Genomic DNA, 6,204 nt, shown 5'->3' on the forward strand with positions numbered 1-6,204 from the left:
TATTTTCTTTGTGACGCAAAGTTAGCTTCACTCTAGGTATATTTAACATGGAACATTATGTTTCTTTTGCCCCTGTGTCTATTCTCTTTGCTCTGTAATGTTTCTGTTCTATGGGAGACAGGCATACATTCTGAGCTTATCACTTCTGTCTCAGCTATCTGGTGCGCATTGGCCAATAGAATGTTAATCATGACATAGAAGTAGGCTGGGATAGCTTTTGATTTTGTACCACCTGTGATTCAGCCCTTGGTATTGGAAGAAAATATTTTATCCGACTTATTGATTCAAAGAGGACATAGACCCAGAGAGCAAAGATGCCAAAATAGTTTGAACTACAGAGTGGAGATGAGTTTAGCAGACAAACCCACCTAGATCAGCTTAGTCAAGATGCTCAGATGGAATATCCATGGGGCTGCCTAACCAGTCAATCAGAAATAAAACATTATCTGATGTTACATATTACTGAAATTTCACATAATTTTGTATAACATATATGTGTAACATACATATATAACACAATCCAACATTGGCTTAAATGACAAATTTAGATTTAGAAATCTCTGTGGTTTTTGCTTTTGCTTTTAATGTCTTATATACAATACCAAATACAATTTATGTTAAAACATTACTTAATAAAATAATATTATGGATTTCATGGTACAGATATATGATTTATGTACTTAGAGTAAACCAATGCTCCCTATGGAAGAGGAAATAAATATTCCTTTTGAACTTTCTGTCTGTTTTGACCAGCTATCAGGTTGCTCTATGGCATCTGATATATCTCCATCATGATAAGGTATAAGAGCAGATTATAATTCCTCTCTTATGGAAAAATAAAGGCAGGTTTCTGTTAGCAGCCAAAAGAAAATTTGTGTCATATCTGCAATTTTACACAACAAATTCTGAGTTTAAAAACAATTGAAATGATCAGACATGAAACTATGGTTTGTTTTATTTAAAGCTGATATACTAAAATTCAAATTAAATTGATGTTGATAAATCAACTAACTGAGTTAGGTTAAACAAGTACTGCTTACTTTTTGAAAAGTGAAGTTTCTGATTGTTAGTAATTCTCCAAATTCTGGACAATTTTACACAGTTTTCTTTAAAATGCAAAGGTAAATCATGCTGTGTGACATAGTAATTTGGACTGGACAAGTTTCTTGACTGTGTCTTTCACATCTTTGTTCCTGAGACTGTAGATCAGGGGGTTCAACATGGAAATGACCACCGTGTAGAAGACAGAGGCCACTCTGATCATAAGCCATGAACTCTTGGCTGTAGGAGCACAGTAGAGGAACAGGATGGTGCTGTGGAAGATGCTGATGGGCATCAGGTGGGAGGCACAAGTGGAGAGTGTTTAACCACGAGCCCCCGGGTAGGGCATCTTCATGATTGTGATAAAAATGAAAACAGAAAGTCAGAATAATCACCAGGCTGCTGATTTCATTGAATGTGGCAGAAAAGAAAATGATCTGCTGGTAGATGTAGGTGTCAGAGCAGGAGAGAGCAACAATAGCAGCATGCTCACAGACAAAGTTACTGATGATGTCATTTCCCTGGAAGGAGAATTTCAGTAAGAAGTAAGCGAGTGTGAGGGAACACATCAGCCCCCAAGAGTATGATACATCCACTAACAAGGAACACAGCTTCAGGGACATCAGTACTGTGTAGAGAAGAGGGTTGCAAACTGCCACAAATTGGTCATAGGCCATCACTGCCAACTTGAAGGTCTCTGTCATCACAAATATGCAGCCTAAGAAGAACTGCAGGATGCATCCTGGGAAGGAGATGGTTCTGTCTTCCACAATCAGGTTTTCTAATAGCTTGGGAGTCACTACACTGGAGTAACAGAAATCAACAAAGGACAGGTGACTGAGGAAAAAATACATGGGGTGTGGAGTCTAGGATTGACCCTGATGGTCAGGATCATGCCCAGGTTCCCCAGTATAGTGATGGTGTAGATGCCCAGAAACACCAGGAACGGGGGCACCTGGAGGTCCTGATACTCGGAGAAGCCCAGGAGGATGAAAGTGACTCTAGAAGTCTGATTTTCTTGGGTTCTGGGAGGAAAAAGGAAAGTATATTCACAGAAGCAAGTAGACACAGTAAAATGAGGCAATGTTTGGAGTCTTAGTGTTAACCCATAAAGTATATCATAGAGAATGATTTCTATCCATCATTCAAATGATCAGACTTCTATCTTTCCAGGGAATTGAATTCATGGGAAGTGTCAGTCTAGTTTTTGCATCAATCTCAGTTTACTGAAAATTTTTTTCTTGGAGGGAATAGTCATCATGAATTCCAACAAGCTTCCCCTGCCTCATATATTTAACTCTGAGAACTTAGAATCCATATACAAAAATTACTGGAAGAGTAATAAAATTGCTTTTTTTATTGTTTTTTCCATGGCTATTTCTGAATTTCACTTTCCAATGAGCTTCACATTTTGTCACACATCTCTTTCCACATATTTTAGATCTTTCCTACAGAAGAATAATTCATAGTTACTGAAAAGTATAAATGATTGTGTCTGTTCTCAGTGTATTACAGTTTAGATATTCAGGATAATTTAAATTGTGACATATTCATTTACAGCATGCCCTAACTTTGTTTTCTATGTTGAAGTCTGTACCACATCATCTTCAGGTGGTCATGTTTGTGTACTTCAAAGCTTCTAAAAATGAGATACTGCTTCCTTTGCAATTACAATAGTTGGTTACTTTTATTTGTGCACTGAATTGTTTTATAAACCCACATAGTCCTTCTAATGCTCTATTCTCCTAGTTACTTTATTTCATTCATTAATTTGATCCCCACTTAGCTCATTCTCTTAACCCTGCCAACGTCCTTAAGTATGTCATTATAAATATTTGGTAATCCTGAAAAATATCAATTTCATATAATAGCTGCCACATAATACAGACTTCAGAAACACACATTGAGTAAGTGAATGTGTGGATGTGTAAACAAATGTGTTCACGACCCGTGTTATATGTACATGAGATGTAAGCCTATTCTAATGCTGAAAATGCAAAATTTACTGCTTGATCAGAGCTTCAGTGTAAAATCAAAATGCACTGAGACACATCTTGAGTCTTACAAACACGTTGCTGTTTTGAAACCCTATAGGATATCATCATCCTAAATTAATGTAAAGTAAGGACATTTACAAACATAAAAAAGGGATGCAATGGGTTATTTTTCTCTGACCCACAGTGTCTCTTTTCACCACACCATGCAGTTATTCTTAGAACCACATCGTGATGGCTTAATGAACCCTAAAGAGATGCTAGAATTAAGGGGCACCATGCTCTGAGTCCACTCTAAGAATTTTATGCCTGCGAACTTTACATATTTGATAGCATCCACTGGGTTACTATGAAATTTTATCCAAGATGACATACATGACATGTTTACTTCATAGAAAGGTATTATTCCCATGTTCCTGCAGTTTTTCTTCTTCAACGGCTCCTTTAGATTCCTACAGTTTGATAATTGCAATTTGTTCTACTATACCTATTATTTCTCTATTATATTTTTAAAAAGTATAACACAAAACATACTGAGCCTAAATTCCATGAATAACATACTCTTTTACTGTTTTAAACTTTTCCAAAGCTCTGTATTTTTTTTCTCTAAGTGTACCTAACACATTTTGAGAAGCCCAAGGTTGAATGGAAATCATTCCTGTCAAAGGCAAATACGTATTCTGATACATATGCAGCCATTACTTATACTCACATTTTTTCTACATGTGTAGCTTTCCATCCACCTCCTACCTCTGTGTTCATATTTATGGGATTTGGACTATGGTTTCCAATCTTCCACTTAGCCCAAGGAAGGGTCACCCATGGTCAGCTAACTTGTGGTTCATGGTACTATATGCACGTTCCTTCCTTCCTAGTGATGCCTGTCCTAGCTTTCCCATTAGGTGTCCTCTACTCCACATTTTAGAAACCAAACAATTGTAAGGCTACACCTTGTTTTCTTTATTCTTCTGAGAGTTAATCTAAGAAACAATGCCTAAAATTCCAAATGATTCAGTATAACATATAATTCTTATGACATATTAAAACTAAAGTCTGTGTGCATAAAAAGGAAAATACTGTGATCCAGAAAGAAGAACATATTTTCTGGTAATATAGGCCAATTAATGATAAATCCATTAAAAGCCAAATAAATATTTTACCTTGCTTATTATGTGTTTGTCATGGCAGTTAGATTTGCACATGGGTTTCCTCCCTGCAATCATTACAGGCACAGATTTTTTTCACTTACTAAGAATTGACAACTCACCTCCATGCAGGATGCTTTGACTCCTTCATTTATTGGAGATTTCTTAAAGTGGACTCCAGAAAACTCCTGCTGGGAATTCAATCTTTTTAAAAAAATATAAGAGCAAGCCTGAAGAAAAGTAGTAGGAACCTACTGGATTTTTCAACGAATGTTGCACTAAGATGACCTTTTCTCCTATCTTTTCAAAATCAACTCTGTGATCACAGAGGGGAAAGGAGAGCAAAAAGCTAAATCCTAGCACCAAGTGTGCCACATGTATCCACCTCCAAGGCCTTGGGGCCTTGGGGACATTAACCTCAGAGAACGCAATTGTCATGCTGCCCAGGAGGCCACATGTTGAGCAATTAGATGAAACAAAGCTCCTGTGTGATATTTTCATTTTGCAGTAATTTCTCCGATTGGTGAACACTTTCATAGGCAACTTTAATTCCATGACCTTATTTTAAATGTTTATCAGATTTAATAGATTCTGTCTTTAAATACCTAGAAAGTCAAATGATATAAAATAGAAAGTCAGCTACTGAGCAACAATGTAGACATTACTACTCTTAATCTTTATTGTACTTCTGCTTTTTCCCCACTTCTATGTATGTGTTTATGGATCAGTATATAGTGGATATAAAGCTCATTCAAGAAACAACAATTATTCTTTTAAAATATTACATTGTATTTAAACTTTGTATTTATCCAATAAATAGTTATTTAGCACTTATAAACAACTATTTCATTTTCTTCTAGTAAATGTGTTAGCATTATTTTCATTTTTTGGGGGTACTTTTTTTTCCAGTACGGGGGATCGAACTCAGCTCAGGACCTTGCACTTGCAAGGCAAGCACAGGGCCACTGAGCTAAATCCCTGGCATGAATTAGCTATATATTTCAATGGATTTCAAAACTCATTGTGAAATTCATTATAAATATACATGCAAAAAGTTCTCAAACACTACTAGTAACTATTCAACAGAATATTAAATGATTGAAAATATTATGCCGAGTGGAATTTATTCCTGGAATGTGAATATAATTCAACATTTAAAAACCAATCTGTGTTTTTAGGCATGGTAGTACTGAGTTTACAGAATCTCAGTCAGTACTCAGGTGGCTGAGGCAGGAGGATAACTATGATTTCAAGGCTAGCCTAGGCTACATAGTGAACTCAAGGATAGTTTGAACTAGAAAGTGAGACCCTGTCTCAAAACCAAACAATCAATGCAATATGACATAAAATTCAATGTAACAGTCAACAGAATAAAGAAAAAAACATATGTGACCCTCTCAATTGGTGCAGAAAGAAAATTTGACAAAAGTCAGCACACTTTCATGATAAACATAGCACAAATTTAAACACACATGGAAGTTTTCTCAAATAATAAAAACCATCTATAAAAAAATCCCACATCCAACTTCATATTCAATAACCAAAAACTGAAGGTTTTCCTCCAAAGATCATGAACCACACAAGGATATTTGCATTCAACATTTCCACTCAGGATAGTGTTGCCAGTTTTAGCCATAGGCAAGAAAAAAATTAAAGTAATTCAAATTAAAGAAAGAAGTTAAATGTATTCCTATTTAGAGATGGCATAACCTTATATATAAAAGTTTCTAAAGATTTCAAACACATATGAGTGTGCCCACATACACAGACACACATATACACACACCTACAACAAACACACACACACACAAACTCACACACACACACTCCCATACAACCAATAAACTAGTTCAAGCAGAATTCCAGGACCCAAATTCTATATGAAAACAACATTTTGGTTTGAATAACATCAAGTAATAACTAGAAAATGACATTAAGCAAATAATTAATAAATAAAAGCCTTAAAAAATACATAGGGTGGAAAATAAGAACCAAGAGAGACTATGTAAAGGTGCAAATTTCCA

At 35.6% G+C, this 6,204-nt stretch overlaps 1 pseudogene; it reads right to left on the bottom strand.

Annotated features, from left to right (window-relative positions):
• Positions 1–1,126: 1,126 nt before the first annotated feature.
• LOC106008579 (olfactory receptor 5D3-like) lies at positions 1,127–4,331 on the bottom strand (annotated as a pseudogene).
• Positions 4,332–6,204: the final 1,873 nt, after the last annotated feature.

This window comes from Heterocephalus glaber, unplaced genomic scaffold (genome assembly GCF_053883595.1).
Source record: "Heterocephalus glaber isolate CG9 unplaced genomic scaffold, H.glaber_assembly_v1.0 deba00000896, whole genome shotgun sequence".
Lineage (NCBI taxonomy): Eukaryota > Metazoa > Chordata > Mammalia > Rodentia > Bathyergidae > Heterocephalus > Heterocephalus glaber.